Source organism: Hypanus sabinus, chromosome 18, assembly GCF_030144855.1.
Source record: "Hypanus sabinus isolate sHypSab1 chromosome 18, sHypSab1.hap1, whole genome shotgun sequence".
Lineage (NCBI taxonomy): Eukaryota > Metazoa > Chordata > Chondrichthyes > Myliobatiformes > Dasyatidae > Hypanus > Hypanus sabinus.
Genome location: NC_082723.1, coordinates 50,935,586 through 50,953,034, shown reverse-complemented (window position 1 = coordinate 50,953,034; position 17,449 = coordinate 50,935,586). Strand labels below are relative to the sequence as shown.

The 17,449-nt window shown below is 41.3% G+C and overlaps 1 long non-coding RNA gene across 1 annotated transcript; it reads left to right on the top strand.

The window, feature by feature from the left end:
• The first annotated feature begins 815 nt into the window (after window positions 1-815).
• LOC132407573 (uncharacterized) lies at window positions 816-15,576 on the top strand. Its single transcript, XR_009516519.1, has 3 exons — window positions 816-848; window positions 2,746-2,860; window positions 14,946-15,576. It is a non-coding gene; the product is annotated as an uncharacterized LOC132407573 (long non-coding RNA).
• The last annotated feature ends 1,873 nt before the right edge of the window (window positions 15,577-17,449 follow it).

Sequence of the window (17,449 nt, the reverse complement as noted above, 5' to 3'; positions counted from 1 at the left end):
TCTCAGTGGGACAATCATAAACATTCTGTAGACTTGTTTACATGTCTGGTTGTCTGTTTACAATTTCCCTATTCTTGAACAGAAATGCCGCTTCTGTAATTGTTTAGTCCTCTGGGATCGCTTCCATGTCCAGGGTTAATTAAATGATTGTGGCCAGAGAGACATCCTAACACCTAACGCCACAATAATCTCATCACTTCACATTCAGATTAGATGACTTTCCAGCTTAGAATGTAGCCAACAGTTTATGCACCTCTTTATATTACTTTTCATCCTTTTAGTTTATCTGTTACCATCTCTTCAGCCAGCACACCCTCCCTTTTTAATGCATTTGCAAGATATTCATTGTCATACATCAGCCATCCTCTATTACTCCCCAAGACTATGTAGTTATATATTCACAAGTCTGAATAGAATATGAAACAGAAACTCTGAAATCAAATAGTTTCTATCTCATGGTATCATGACCTATTTTCTTACACCCGCTTATCCCATCAAATGTCCTTCGTCTCATCTACGGTTTCCACATTTACTAAGTGTTGTTTGAACTAATCTGGTTGAGCTTCTTAGTTTGCAACAGGTTACAAAATTGTACAACATTAATAGCAAACTTTCCTAACTTTATTATACCAGGATAATTAATAAATCAACTATTATGCTACTCATATAGTGAAGTTCTTTATTTCTAAGAACTAATATTCGGCTAAGGCTTGGCCCTATTCCATTTCCATTACTAGATCATCTATCATGGAACATAAAACTTAATTGGCTCTAGGCTGTAAAGCTACTCTTGCTGAATATCAGTAGTCTAATAACAGCAAGCAAAAATAGATCAAGTTCCCTACTAAGTAAGTATCAAGTCCTTACTTTTGTGTGTCTCAAAGTTGCATTGAAAATAGATAATAGAGATTGAGTACCCCTTATCCAAAGTGCTTGGGACCAGAAATGTTTTGCATTTCAGACATTGGAATATATAATGAGACAGTTTAGGATTACCATCATTTCAAGCTCTGAATGTAAGCAGTCTTTTTCATTTATACTGATGCAGCCATGCAGTGTGTTAGATTTTCATCAACGATTATCTTGGCAAACTCATCAATGAATTTCTCTGCTGCTGCAAAATCAGCAGACACTTTATCACTACAAACCTTTAAAAATGTAATACCGTGCCTTATCTTAAATTTCTGCAAGCAGCCTGATGAGTATTCAAAAGTACCTTCAATTTTCAGTTGGTCATGATAGATTTTTTGCTTCTTTTTCTTGATCATTCATACCACTAAGCAGCATATGTTCACCCTGACGCTGATCAATTCACTCTTTCAACACACACTCAAAATCTTCATTTTTCACATTATGCAGTGCTTTTTAAAAATTTTTCATTAACTTCTGTTCATTACATATGTGACGTCACTTCTTGGAACTGTCTGTGGTGCACAGATACGTGTTTGTCACCTGTGAACTTTTCAGATTTTGGAATTCAATGGTACTCAACCTGTAATGATTGACATTATGAGACTCCAGATTGAAATAATAAACATGAGAAATTTTGCAGGTGCTGGAAATCCAAAGCAACATACACAGAATGCTGGAGGAATACAGCAGGTCAGGCAGCATCTACGGATATTAATAAATAGTTGATGTTTCAGGCCGCGATCCTTCTTCAGGACTGGAAAGGAGGGAGGAAGACGGCAGGATAAAAAGGTCGAGGGAGGGGAAGGAGGCTAGTTGGAAAGTGATAGGTGAAGCAGGTGGGTAGGAAAAGTAAAGGGCTGGAGAGGAAGGAATCTGATAGAAGAGGCAAGTGGACCATAGCAGAAAGGGAAGAAGGGGAGGACCCGGGATGAACTGATAAGCAGTTGAGAAGGAGTAAGAGACCAGAGTGGGGAATAGAGAAAAGGGAAGGGGGAGGGATTTTTTGTTATTGGAAGAAGTAATCAATATTTATGCTGTCAGGTTGGAGGCTACCCAGACAGAATATAAAGTGTTGATCCTGCACCCTGACAGCAGCCTCATCATGGCACAAGAAGAGACCATAAACAGGAACAGGAATGGGAATAAGAACTAAAATGTTTGGCCATCAGGGAGTTCGCTTCTGGCAGATGGAGTGGAGGTGCTTGATGAAGTGGTCTTCCAATTTATGAAGGGTCTCACCCCAATTTATGAAGAGTCTCACCAATATAGAGGAGGTGTGTCAACATCAAAAGGAAGTTCCTTTCATAGCTTTTATGATTACCATGATATTGGGTTACTATTGAAAGGCACAGAACACCAGATTATGGTGATGTTGTGTAATATTGGGATATTAGGACCCCAAATTAACAAGATCTAAGGATCATATTGACATGATAAAATCTCAGGACGATATAACACAGGAAGTACAGGAGATATTCAGCAAGTCAGGTAGTGTTCATTGAAAGAGAGATAACCAATGCCCAAGGTTCAGACCCTGCATTAGAGGCGTCAGTTGTTCTTCTTTCCAGGGATGCTGCCTATCTTGCTGATCTTTATCAGTATTTTCATCCACAACCTTGTAATTTGGAAGCTTGCATTCCTCTGTAATCCGGAGAAGTATGCTGGCTGGAGTCAGGGCTTTCATGCTTTGGCTCGTGGTCGGGTCATACATGCCAAACAGGTCAAAGGGTAGAGGTTGAGCACATGGCTAACAGCCTTGACTGGTAAAACAAAATTGCTATGGAAACAGTAATGAAGAATCCTTCTATATCTGAGTGCAATGGTATTCCTGAGTCTCCACCCAGAACTTGCGCGGCTGACAACAGTGAAAACTGAGAGGAAGCTACTGAATCCTGCCTGAGATGGAGGACTTCCACTTCTGCCCTAAACGCCTGCGGTTCAATGGGTGGTGAGTAAGTTTCTGTTTCTTTATTTCAAAATTTCAGCATGACCAATTGATTTTGATTGAATATGATTGATCAATCAATATTCAGGTCTATTAGAATAATAAGATAGGTTAATGTAATTTTAGTCTTTACCAATTACCATCATATTGGCGTTCAATTGAAATAATATACGTAAGCATAGATAGCTTCTTGGTCTCTGTTTATGCGTAGTTTTTCATTGATTCTATTGTATATCTTTGTTCTGCTGTGAATGCCTGCAAGAAAATGAATCTCAGGGTAGTATTTGGTGACATTCACATACTTCGATAATAAATTTACTTTAAACTTTGAACTTCTCGCAGGATTTGTTTGAGTCTCGCATGCTTGTTGAATTCATTGTTATCTTTGCAAGTTTGTTGAGCTTCGCTGCTGTCTCCTGATAATGCATCACATAACTGAGGAATCAGCTTCATGTGCTCTCAGTCATGTGGGCATGGAGTGCAATATCATTTTCTCCCTTAAAAGCACTCAATTTCCCCGCGAGTGGATTCATTAGGAGATGACTTCAAGCCTGTGTATAGGAAGAAACCAGGGAGGAGTGTGGAGAGAAATTGAAGCATGCTGAAGAAAGAGTGAGCAGAGGAAGACAGCCACCTTCTTTCTGTGGGGATATTTTATCCTCTTCTCACTTCAGCCAAAACCCCCAAATCATTTTATATTCAAATCCTTTCAGTGCATCACTGGTAGTAAGCCCAGAATTTCTGCAGAAAGGCCAGACTTCAAACTTTTCGGCATAAAGATGGAACTCATTATCTGTGTCAGTTTACTGCTTGTTGAGTTACGAGGAAAAGGCAGCTCTGAAAGAACAGGAGACCAGGAAAATTGCATTTCATTAGCACAGAGCAGCGTTGCTGCTTTTCTAAAGGTTGAACTCGTGGCATTTTCCTTTGCGGGTTGTAGTGTCTGCGCTAATCACACGGCAAGTTGAGTTCTTAGACTTTTTAGAACACATGCAAGGCCTCCTGAGAAAAATACTTTTCACTGTCTCAACCAAAAGGACATTTTTGATTTATCTCCCATGGTATTGCTGCCTGTCAGTGTGTCATTCCCATTTACACATTTCAGTACAAAAGCTTGAGAAAGATGATTAAATGTGACAGCTGTAGAATAATTAACCTGTCCTTGATCTCTGTAATCAGATGGCCCTGCAGACATTAAATGGTTTATTTGCATCCCTGATTGGCAATTGATAAAAATGAAAGGATAATATTTCTGCATAGTATGCACTGTCTACACGGTGTAAACATTTATAAACAGATTGTCCTGATTTATCTTCTCCATAATTTAAAGTGCTATTTTGCCGCTGATATTTGGTTTGAATTCATTTATAATTCACTACTTGATGAGTACAATATTCACAAAAGCATGGTTTTGAGTGTCATATGTTCCACTAGGTAATGAGACTGCTATTCCTAATGTAAAATATCTATGTATTGGCAGTTCCTGCATCAGGCTAAACTAACTGCTTAGTGTGCTAAATCAGAAACTGCTCCCTCTCTGACAAGGATTGATGAGCTACAATCTAACAACTGATGATTTCAGGTTCCCTGGCCCCCATCATCTTATTTTCACTATGGATGTCCAGTCGCTATACACCTCCATCCCCCACCAGGAAGGCCCCAAAGCTCTCTGTTTCTTTCTGAACACCAGCCACAACCAGTTCCCGTCCACCACCACTCTCCTCCGCCTAGTGGAATTTGTCCACACTCTAAATAATTTCTCCTTTGGATCCTCCCACTTCTTTCAAACAAAAGGCGTAGCCATGGGCCCAGCTATGGGCTCACATGGGCTCACATGGGTCCCAGCTATGCCTGCCTGTTTGATGGCTACCTGGAACAGTCTATATGGCAAGCATACGCTGGTGACTATCCCATACTTTTCCTATGCTACATCAACAACTGCATTGGAGCTGCTTCCTGCTCCCATGCTGAACTTGTCAATTTCATCCACTTTGCCTCTAGCTTCCACCCGGCCCTCAAATTCACCTGGTCCATTTCTGACACTTCCCTTCTCTTTCTCGATCTCACTGCCTCTATTTCCAGAGACAGTTTATCTGCCGATATCTATCATGAACCAACGATTCTCACAGCTACCTGGACTATATCTCGTCCCACCCTGCTACTTGTAAAAACGCCATCCCCTTCTCTCAGTTCCTCTGTCTCTGCTGCATCTGCTCTCAAGATGAGGCTTTTCATTTTAGAACCAAGGAGATGTCCTCCTTTTTCAAAGAAAGGGGCTTCCCTTCATCCACCATCAACGCTGGCCTCAAGCGCATCTCTTCCATTTCATGCATGTCTGCTCTTACCCCTCCTCCTGCCACACTACTAGGGATAGGGTTCCTCTTGTCCTCACCTACCACCCACTAGCTTCCATGTCCAGCACCTTTTGCCACCTCCAACTCGATCCCACCACCAAATGCATCTTCCCTGCATCCCCCCACCCCAATTTCTGTTTTCCACAGGGATCGCTCCCAATGTGACTCCCTTGTCCTTTTGTCCCTCTCCACTGATCTCTATCCTGGCACTTATCCTTGCAAGTGGAACAAGTGCTTCACCTGCCCTTACACCTCCTCCCTCACTACCATTCAGGGCCCCAAACAATCCTTACAGGTGAGACGAGACTTCACCTGTGAGTCTGTTGGGCTCATATACTGTGTCCAGTGCTCCCGGTGTGGCCTCTTGTATATTGGTGAGACTCGACGTAGACTGGTAGAACGCTTCGCTGGGCAACTATGCTCCATCCGCCAGAACAAGCAGGGTCTCCCAGTGGCTGCCCATTTTAATTCCACTTTCTACTCCCAGTCCAGTAAGTCCGTCCTTGGCCTCCTCCGCTGTTGGAATAAGGCCACACTCAGGTTGGAGGAGCAACACCTTATATTATGTTTGGGTAACCTCCAACCTGATGGCATGAACATCGATTTCTCAAACTTACAGTAATGCCTCTACCCCTCCACCCCCTTCACCATTTCCCATCCCCTTGTTCCTCTCTCTTTGCCTGCTCATCGCCTCCCTCTGGTGCCCTGCCCCACCCCTTTCTTCTTTCTTCCATGGCCTTCTGTCTCTTTCACCAATTAACTTCCTAGCTCTTTGCTTCATCCCTCCCTCTCCAAGTTCCACTTATCACCTAGTGTTTCTCTCTCCTCTCCCCCACCTTTCAAATCTATTCCTCAGCCTTTTTTCTCCAAGTCCTGCTGAAGGGTTTCAGCCAGAAGTGTCGACTTTTTCCATAGATGCTGCTTGGTCTGCTGAGTTCCTCCAGTATTTTGTGTGTGTTTTCTGCAGATGCTCTCTTATTTGTGATCGAACGATGGTGCTGAGATACACCCTGACTGCGCTGGGATGCATCATTAGTGAGTGACCTGGGCTCATCGGGTGTTTTGGGTCTTTTAACATCAGGTACTCTCACCCAGGTGACTTAGCCAGGGTTGATCAGGCCTCAGCTGGTATCCCAGCAGCACTGGTCTAGGGGTCACGTCTCTTGATCCATAACCATCTGGAGGTTCACTCAGCAGCCTCTGTGATGATCCTGGGGCCTCTTTTCTTTGCATCCCCTGTAATGCCAAGGAGAGAGTAGGTTCTGGACAGTAAGCAGCCAGCAAAATCTCTACACCCTACCTCTATGGGCTCACATTGTGTCCTCCACCCCGTCTCTGGCACTGCTCTACCAGCTCCTGGTATTCAGCTTTCTTACGCTCAAACACCTCCTCACTCCGGTCTTCCCAAGGAACTGTCAATTCTGCCATGACTCCCTGCTTCAAGGTTTCTGACAGAGTGACCAGGACAGACCTCAGGGATGATGATAAGCAACCTCTGTTAATGATGTTGGGGCATTGGATCAGGACGCTAAAGACCTTCTGAGTAGATACCACAGAACCTGGCAAAGAAAGAGCACTTCTGTTCTTCCTGGTCTCCTGGTTATCACTTACCCCTCCAATATTCATATCAAAAAACTGGAGGCTATTTTCTATACACAGATTTTCTATCTTATTTTCTTCTCTTCAACAACTGTAAAATACTCTGTGATGTAAAAATGTACTGTATAAATGCAATGTTCTTCCAGCTTTTTCAACCTGTGTGGAATTTGAGCCCAAAGGTCACCAGGTCCAGTTGGCAATAGTCTGTTCTTTTCAGGCAAAATACTGGTCGAGCAACAGATCTAAAATGACGAAAGGACATGTTAGTCTGTCAAAGGTTTTTGGCCCAAAATGTCGATTGTGCTTTTTTCCATAGATGCTGCCTGGCCTGCAGAGTTCCTTCAGCTTTTGAGTATGTTGCTTGGATTTCAAGCATCTGCATATTTTCCCTTCTTTGTGATGTTAGTCTGTTAGCTGAGGAGCTCACACTGGAATCCTGTTAATATTCCATTTTGTCAATGATTTCCCATTGCCACTTCTTATGAAGAGTGTGAGCTTTATTTGCCACGTGTACATCAAAATACCCAGACGTGCAGTGAAATGCATCATTCTGTGTCACGGACCAATGCAGTCAAAGGATTGTGCTGTGGGGGGCTCGAAAGTGTCGCCACACTTCCAACACCGACGTAGCATGCTTGCAACCCACTAACCCTAACCGTATGTCTCTGGAATGTGGGAGAAAACCAGAGCATCTAAAAGAAAACTTTATGGGGAGAACGTACAGGCTCCTTATGGACAGTGACCGGAATTGAACCCTAATCAATAATCGCAGGCACTGTAAAGCAGTTATGGAACCACTATGCTTCTATGCCACCCCAACACCACCATGCTGTGCCATGTTTTATTTCTCTCCACCAATCATATCTGCTGAATCAGTGATGCACCACCGTGGAAGAAGCTTTAAAAATTTACCTTACTGAATGAACTGAGATACCATTTTGCACTTCGTAATCCATTCTCTGAATCAGCAAACTCCCAGTCTTTCTTGATTTAAACAGAATAATTTCAAAATAACGCTGCTTGTATCCCAGAGTGTGGTAGAGCTTTTGTTTGATGAACAAATAGTGGACCCCAAATCGAGGACCACCAAATCCTCAAGACCTTCTACAGGGGCACAATTGAGAGCCATCTGACTGGCTGTATCACTGCCTGGTACAGGAAGTGCACCAACTTTGATCGCTGGTCACCTTAGAGAATGGTACGGACAGCCCAGCACATCTGTGCATGTAAACTTCCCTCCACTGAGGACATTTACAGCAGCAGGTGCAGAAAGAAGGCCTGGAAGATCATCGGGGACACCAGTCACCCCAAACATAAACTGTTTCCGCTGCTTCCGTCTGGCAAACGGTGCTTCAGCATTAAATCCAGGACCAACAGGCTCCGGGACAGCTTCTTTCTACAAGCCATTAGACTTTTAAATTCACATGTCTGTACATTGCGACTGAGTCATATCGCAAAGAGCTTTACTCCCTCATGTTGTGGGATGGATGTAAGATTTGAATAAATTCAAAATTCAAATAAATTACTTAGCAAAGGTTGTTCTCTGTTAATGCTTTGGATTAATGAGAAAATTGAGGAAAGAGGCAACAGCTATATAGAATGTAGGAATTATTACTGAAGACAATTTAGGAATTGATTTATATGATAGATATGGAAATGGGATGGAAATTAGAAAAGTATTTATAAGCTCTTGTCTGCATCGTTGTTGTCCTTATATATTACCTTTGTAACTGATAGCATTGATTCTTATTAGGGTAATTATGCCTAAATATTTCTACCCTCTTCAACCTCTGATCAGATCTCCTTTCACTCAAACTTCTGTTTTATGTGTCTGGTTCTGAGAAATATTAACTGTGCTAGGATGGAGAGGGACTCACAGCATGGCTGGTGGCTTTATCTCCTGCACAGTTGGTGAGATCAGGAAACACAGTAAATATTTGAGATTGAACCAAATACCTTGCTGGGTAGTTGTCCTTCGACTTCCAGCCAGTGCTTCTTATTACAATCATAAGAAATCGAAGCAGGAAAATCTCACATATCCTCTACACTACTGATCAATAGAATGTGACTGATTCCACTCTTCGAGTCTACCTTCCCATCCAATTATCAGAGACCTAGATTCCCACATTACCCTCAAATTGTTGCTGTCTATGGGAGCTGTTATATCTGAGTTCTCTTCATTGCAACATCTGCCCTTCAATAAAATCTTTTCATGCCAACAATTTGAATGGTATGTTTGGTACTTTGAATGAACAGAGAGTGAAGTGAGATGTAGCAAAGTATTAATAGTACCGGAATTTTGCTTCCGATTTGCAAAAAATATTTCTGTACTCTGTGATTCTATCCTTCTGAAAATCATATGACACTATCACAATCTTGATGACATTGTAAAAGCCTCCTTCAGCTACTCATGCCTGTAATTTCAACATTGTTATTAACACTTTTCATCTTAATGAGACCATTATATGAATTATAAAGAGAATGAGAGGAGGAAGTGAGTAAAGGGCTATAATTAAGCATTGTGGATCTGTTGATAAGGCACTTTAAATTTGCAGCCATGAATTATAATGTCACCATCATTACATAATAAACTTATATCTCTCTTGCTTGCTGTCTGCTATTTTTCTAACTTCCATCGATGCTTCTTTCTTTTGACTGTTACTGATTATAACTAAACATGATTAATCAGCAGCACTAACCCCCATTGTGAAGACTTTTACAAGGAGCATAAAGTCAATAAATGACTGGAAATATCAGAGTGGTATCAGTATGGTAGTATGGCGGTTAGCATGATATGTTACAGCTTCAGCGATTGGCGTTCAATTTCTGCCTCTCTCTGTGGGGAAATTGACCACCTCCCACATTTCAAGGACATATGGATTAGTAAGGATTAGTAAATTGTGGGCATGCTATGCTGGCACCAGAAGAATGGTGGCACTTGCGGGCTGCCCCCATCACATTTTCAGATTGTGTTGCTTGCTGACGCAAACATTGCATTTCCCTGTATGTTTTAAAGCTTTGATGCAAATGTGACAAAAAAGCAAATCTTTAAATCGTCAAATAATTGAAGTGTCATTTTTTTCTGTTTAATTCTGATCACGTGGATGCTCAAATTGATTTTTCTTTCACTAATTTAAATGAACTGCTAAAGCTGAAAAGAAATGCAAATCTTTTTCTTATTTTCTACAAACCACCTACTTCACAACTTTGTAATACTCACTTTGAAGAGGAAGTGACAAAGCAGCTAGAAGCAGCTGCAACATTTCAGACAAATGAGGATAGGGAGTCGGCTCCAGCATCGGATTAAGAAAGAATGAATGAAAGGCCTCTTTGTGCAGTAACTCCTGAAACATTACAGAGGTTTCATTATTTCAATGAGAATTTTTTTCCAAAGCTATTTTAAAATAATGTTGGAGGAATATATTATTATGATTTGTAAATCTAAAAACATTTTAACATTAACAACTTAAGGACTACTGCCTGGTGGCACGGATATCTACCATCATGAAGTACTTTAAGAGGCTGATGATGGCAGATATTAACTCCAGCCTTCCAGGTTACCTGGATCCACTGCAATTCATCTAACAATGAAACAGGCCTACGGGTGTCATCATCTCCCTGGTCCTACAATCATCTCTGGAGCATTTGGACATTAGACTATTGTTTATTAATTACAACTCTGCCTTCAGTACCGCAATTCCAAGCAAACTCATCTCCAATCTCCTAGACCTGGGACTCAACACCTCCCTTTGAAATTGGATCCATGTCTTCCTGACCATCAGATCACAAACAGTAACGAAAAGCAGCAACACCTCTGTCATGGTTATTCTCAGTCCCCTGATGCCCCACAAGACTGCATCCTTACAGAGCACAGAAACATGCTCTTTGGCCCATAATGACTATGTAATCCTATGCATTATGGGTGGGAGATGACCGGCCACAGTAGAAGGTCTATGTGGGAGACAAAAGATGTCTTCTTAAATCTTATGCCTCAGAAATGAAGAGAATCTCCCTCAGAAATGGTGTTACTTCCTGGATTCTACTACAGTTGGATAGCCCCTACTCTACTCCTTATCTGGTCACCACTGCCTGATGAGATTCTGCTCTAACTACATCTACAAGTTTACAAACGATACCACCATTCTGGCCCTTATCTTCAACTTCTGGTTTAAGATGACGCTACTGAAGGTGAGTGACAGCTTACTGGTAGCTTGAAAGGTAAGAAACTTGACAAAAAACATCATTAATTACATGTTTTCTGAAGTAAGTTGTGGTAAACTATCACCACAAACAATGAAGAAGCGAACAAAGGTGAAGCAAATTCAAGGATGAGCTATGCTAATGTGTTGCAAAATTGACACAGATGGAGTTGGAGTGAGCAATTCGGAGAGGAGAAGTTGAGGCACGTGAGTTTCGATGTCCGTCCAACTAACTTAGGTGGGAGGTTGGATTACTCCAAGCTCCGAGCCGATTTGGAGAGTCCGAGAACTGCTTCAGGCTGGGTGACAATTCCCAGACTGAATTGCTGGGTGGCATGGTCAAGACCTGGAGCATTTTGCTGCAGCAGGCCCACGACCACAAGCCACAACCTGCTGTTTGGACAATTTAAGTATCTGGCCTAGATAGACTAGAAAGGCAGGGTCTTGGGCCTGGAGGCATGGGTCAGGCTGATTTTTCTCGCTCACCCATGATGTCAAGCTTCACTACAATTTGCCCCGCTAAAACGATGAACTGAGACTGAAGCTTGGGCCTGCTCCAGGCTGCTCTGTGGATTTGGATCTGAGGAGTAAATTTTGTTCGGAATGCTGTTGTTTGCTTCTATTGTTTGCATGATTTAGTATTTTTCCTCTTTCTGGGCATTGGGTGTCGTCTTTCTTTTATTTTAATTGGGTTCTTTCGGGCTTCTGGGTTTGTGGCTACCTGTAAGCAGACAAATCTCAAGGTTGTATAACTTATACATGCTTTGATAATAAGTGCAGTTTGAATCTTGGAAAATGAGTCGGGGAACAGGAAAGAGATCAAGAGCTACAGGCATGCAGTCCAGAACTTTACTTTCAATGTCAGCAAAACTAAAGAGTCCGTCATTGACTTCAGGGGATTTATGTATGCGGAGAGAAATTCCTGATGTATCATTGTGGGATGCATTTTATTAAACAGCATTTTGAAATGATGGGGAGTTTTCTCTCTGTAGGATTATTGTGCCTTTGTCTCCAGAGAAACTTCGTAATTTCCTTTAACTTCTTCACTCAGTGTTCATAACATTGTTCTTTCTCTTAAGGCAGAGCTGAATTTCTGCCACTCTCTTACCTTCAACACAGATTGGATATTTTGTATTCTCCACAAAAAGCCGGAATTTCTTCCTCCTATATCATATAAATTTGAATTTATTTCTCCAGCCTCCTTGGAGGTTCACCTTTGGATTGATGTGTTTCTTCCTCGCTCCACATTTGCTTTTGTCAAAATGGCAAAAACTTCAGTGTTGCTGACAAATCTTCATAAGTAACAAAATCCTGAGCCTGTGTATGCACACTTACAGGCAGAAATCCAGGAGTAGCTGTCAGTAATGCCTACTTGTAGGGAGGGTGCGATCTTTAAAATGTAATTGCAGTTGTAATTGATGCAGATTTGTTATCCTTTATCGGTACGTTCTTTATTGGACCAAGAACATTAGCTCAATTTCTTTTTTTGCACATATTGCCTGGCTGGCTAAGTGCAGAGACGCAGAGGTTAAAGTGTAAGTGAGGTAGGAAGTTAAAGTGGCAAGGTACTAGAAACTCAACCCATTGCATTCCTCCACCCCACTGACAGCTCATTGCTGCAGTGTTTTCTGATCAACTGGAGATGAAGATTAAAAATTAGTTTTACTTGTACATATGCATTGAAATGTACATGGAAATGCATCTTTTGCATCAAGTCAAATCAGTTGAGGATTGTGCTGAGCAGCTTGCAAGTGCCACCAATCTTCATTCTGCCAACATAGCATGCTCACAACTCACTAACCATAACCGTACGTATTTTGTAATCAGCGAGGAAACCAGAGCACCCAGAGAGAATCCACAGGATCACATGGAAAATATACAATACAAACTTCTTACGGACAGCAACAGGAGCTGAACTCTGATCTTACATCTGCACCATAAAGAGGTTATGCCAACTCCTTATACCACTGTGCCATCCAAAGTGTATTATTCCTGCCACTATCTACAAGGAGTTTGTACCATACATTCTCTCCATGACCGTGTGGGTTTCCTCTGGGTGCTCTGGTTTCCTACCACATTCCAAAGACCTACAGGTTAGTAGTTAATTGGTCTCATGAGTGTAATTGGGCAATGTGGGCTCATTGGGCTGGAAGGCTTGCTGTATCTCTAAATTTAGAGTAAAGATGATTCTCTGCTTTTCTGATTAACAGGGAGTAGACCCAGCACTCCAACATGCTAGAAAACCTTTTGCACTCCTACCTCTATCACAAGAACTTCTCTCTCACATCAGGAGTAGACCCCTCCGCTGGGCTCAGAAACCCCTTCCTCTATTACAGCTTGTAGCTTTTGACAGCTTAACTTTGGTTTGTCTGTCTGCAAGTCTAATGTCCAGTGGGTCATTAATCGAAGAGAAACAGAGTCTACCTACCCTAACCCATTCCTTCTTGTTAGAGCGCTTTGGGAACATATCCCTCAGTGAAGATTCTTTGTATTTCTCTTTCGCCCACACTCAGCATTTTCTATGTTTCTGATTGCTGTGGATTATCATACCAATGAAGTCAACCACATCAGGAAAGCCTGTTTCTGCTCTGAGGACAGTCTTCTCTTACCAGAACAAATAGTGAGTGACGATGGTACACAATACACTTCAGAAGAGCTCAGACTATTCATGAAGAAAAAATGGCATCAAACATTTCAGATCATCTCCTCACCATCCAGCAACGAATGAGTTAGCTGAATAGTTTATCCAAACCATCAAGAAGTCCATTAAAGCGATGGACAAGGAGGACATTTCTCTCCAGCACAAGGTGGACAACTTCCTTTTTGTGTCTCAGAACTTTGTTCGTATGATAACAAACCAAACACCTGCAATGCTGCTTACAAACAGCAATCTGAGATCTTGCAAAGACCTCCTGAAACCAGATCTATGGAGCGAAATGCAGAGTAAACAGTTCATGCCAGTTGCCAAGTAAATGGGCAAGGAGCGTTGAGGTTGGACAGGACGTCCTAGCGTGTGATTACCAAGAAGACAAGTGGACGCCCAGTAGGATAGTTATAGGAACTGGACCTCTGATGTACACAGTGGATGTTGGAGATCAGACATGGAGACGTCATGTGGACCAGATCCTCGAAGCTCAGCTGAAGAAAACATCTGAGTTGACTACATGCAACAAGACATACACATTACAACCACCGGACTTATCTCTCAGTGACGATCATGTCACTGACAATGATCATGTGACACCTGCAACAGACAAGGTTGTCTTTGACAAGGTACTGGCCAAACCTGATGCAACTCCACAGGTCCAAAGGCCTTATCCTGAAAGAAACCGAGTGCTACCCAAAAGACCAAATTTTTAGTATAGTGAAGTTAGTTATGATCTGTTATTGTGAAAGCTTTTTTTTTGAATATGGTTTGTTAAAGGGAAATTGAATGTTTTGTTACATATACAGTTTTATGGTATGTTAGTCCAAAGGGGGAGGAAGTGTAATGTGTGGATCTCTTTCCTTTAGCACTATGTTTCCCCTTCACACTAATTATTGACTGATAACTTACGCAAGCGTAAGATTTGTTAGCCTGTCTGCAAAGTAAATATACACATTAACTTCTTCTCTGAGTGTGTGCCTTTATTGATTAGATATGTAGTTTTACAGAGACAGTGGGTCAGCAGGGTCCTCTACCTCCTTTCTGATGATAGGTGAAGAGGGCATATTGCAGATGGCGTGGTTCCTTAATGATAAATCACACATTCTTGATTCAATGCCAAAGGGTAGTGAATCTTTGGAGATCTCTGTCCCCAAGGGTGGTAGAGGCCAAATCATTAGATTTAGTTAAGACTGCAAGGCCATGCAAAAGATTGTACTTTTCAGGAGAGCCAGTCCTCATTGGAGGATCACAGGTGGAGAGGATTAAATTCCTTTGTTTTACTATTTCAGAGGCCCTGCCCTGGACCCACCATGTTAATACAATTGTGAAGAAAACATGGCAGCACCTCTACTTCTTTAGGAGTCTCTGGAGATTCGTCATGATATCTAAAACTTTGACAAACTTCTACAGATGTGTAGTGGAAGAGTGAATTGACTGGTTGCATCATGGCCTGGTATGGAAACACCAATGCCTTTGAAAGGAAAATCCTCCAAAAGGTAATGGATTTGGCACAGTACATCACGGGCAAAGCCCTCCCAACCGTCCAGCCCACCTACATGAAACTCTGTCATAGGAATGCCGCATCCATCGGCAGAGATCCTCACCACCCACACCATGCTTGTTTCGCACTACTGCCATCAGGTAGAAGGCACAAGAGCCTCAAGATTTGCACCACCAGGATACTACCCCTCAGCCATCAGGCTCTTAAACAAAGGGGTTAATTACACTCTCTTGCCCATGCATTGAGATGTTCCCACAAACAATGATCTCACTTCAAGGGCTCTTTATCTTGTGATTTCATGCTCTTGTTATTTATGGCCATTTATTTATATTTGCATTGGCACAGTTTGTTGCCTTCTGCACTCTGGATGATCTTTTATTGATCCTATTATAGTTACTATTTTATAGATATGTTGAATATGCCCACAAGAACATAAATTTCAGTGTTGTATATGGTTACATACACGTACTTTGACAATAAATTTTACATTGGACTTTTGAACATTGAACTTTTATAGATCAATATTTTTTGTGATTAAGGAATTGAGATTTATGGGAAACTGGCAAAGGAGAAACCAGCATAGATCAGCCATGATCACATTGTATGGCTGGGCAGACTTGAGGGGCGTTGTTGACCAACTCATGCTCTTAGTCCTCCATTGGAAATTTCTCCTCCTGTTCAGGGGAACTAATATGCCATTGAAAGAGCTGTCAGCAATTATACAGTCCAACGGCAAGTGTTATATCCTTTCTCCTTAAATTTAATGAGACATTATCGACGCATTTAGTTATCTTACATTGCCTGCACCGTCTCTGGAAATGACATTGCTAAAAAGAATCTGAACAGAAACAGCTGGTTGATAATTACACCTTGACGTGTGACAAGATAATTTGGCCAGTGCTGCTGAAATGTACAGTAAAAAACGATTGGGAGTGTTCGACCACTAGAGTCAGTAACTGGCTGTGGGTTGTGCACAGGGAGGAAAGCAACATCATGATCGGAACAGAATGGACAGGAACAGACAGTCTGTGCTGGAAACAGGCCCTTCAGCCACAGCTTCCTGCTGTTAAGTATCAATTGATAAATTAGTAGCAAAGACAATGAGAACACAGTTGCTCATTCTTTAGATTGATGTGTTTTACTTTGCCTGCTTTCAGCCCTTTATAAAATATCTTCTGAATAGATTGGCAACACAACCATTGAGTTGGTGGTGTCAGAGGGAACACTGATAGGTGGAGGGATAGGTCGTGTTGAGGGGGCAGGGTGTCTGCAGAAGGAAGTAGACTGATTGGCAGAATGGGCAAAGAAGTGACAGGTGGAACATAGTGTATGGTCATGCACTTTAGCAGAGTAATAAAGGTATAGACTATTTTCTTTTCTTTCCTTTTCTTTTTATATCTTTTTATCAATTTTAAACAAACATAAGAGAAACATAGATACAGAGTTTGAGAATACATAATTAATAGGTTAAAGTATAAATACAAATAGATGATAATCCATATATAATAGCCTCCCAAACTCATAGTGATTATGAAAAAAGGAGTAAATAAGAAAAAAAAACCTCCAAAAAAAACCTAACCAACATGGGCCATTGCATTATGTCAAATATACACAGCAGCGTCAATAACTCAATAATTGACTTAGTCCATTCTTCTTCTATTTGTGCTAAACATGCCTTAATACAATTGAAGGTTGTAAATAGGGCTCATGTGTTTATCATATGTCTAAGGATAAACTTGCTTGATTTTGTTCTTATGTTAATCCAACCTGTGACAGATGTCATTCTGAAGTTGCTTCATTGACCCACATGTTTTGGTCTTGCCCCGCTTGCAAAATTATTGGAAAGATATTTTCGGTATTATTTCAAAAGTTCTGAATATTAAATTGCAACCGCATCCTATTACTGCAATTTTTGGTTTACCATAATAGTTGTTTATCCCCCTCAGCTCGGCAGATGACTGCATTTGTTATATTAATGGCTAGAAGATCTACCCTATTGAATTGGAAAGAAATTAATCCTCCAACCGTATTTGTGGTTTTCTCAAACTATTTCTTATTTGAGTTTAGAAAAAATTAGAAGTGTTGTTTTTGACCCTTCAATTAAATTTGAAGAAACTTGGAGACCATTTATTCAACATTTTCATATGAGTTAAACCGACTTTTCCTAAACCTTACTTTTATTATCCTTAATTATTTGGATGGAGGTACGGAGTTATTGACTATTTTCTAAACAGGGCGAGATTTCAAAAATCAGACGTGCAAAAGACTTGGCAGTCCTCATGCTGGATTCCC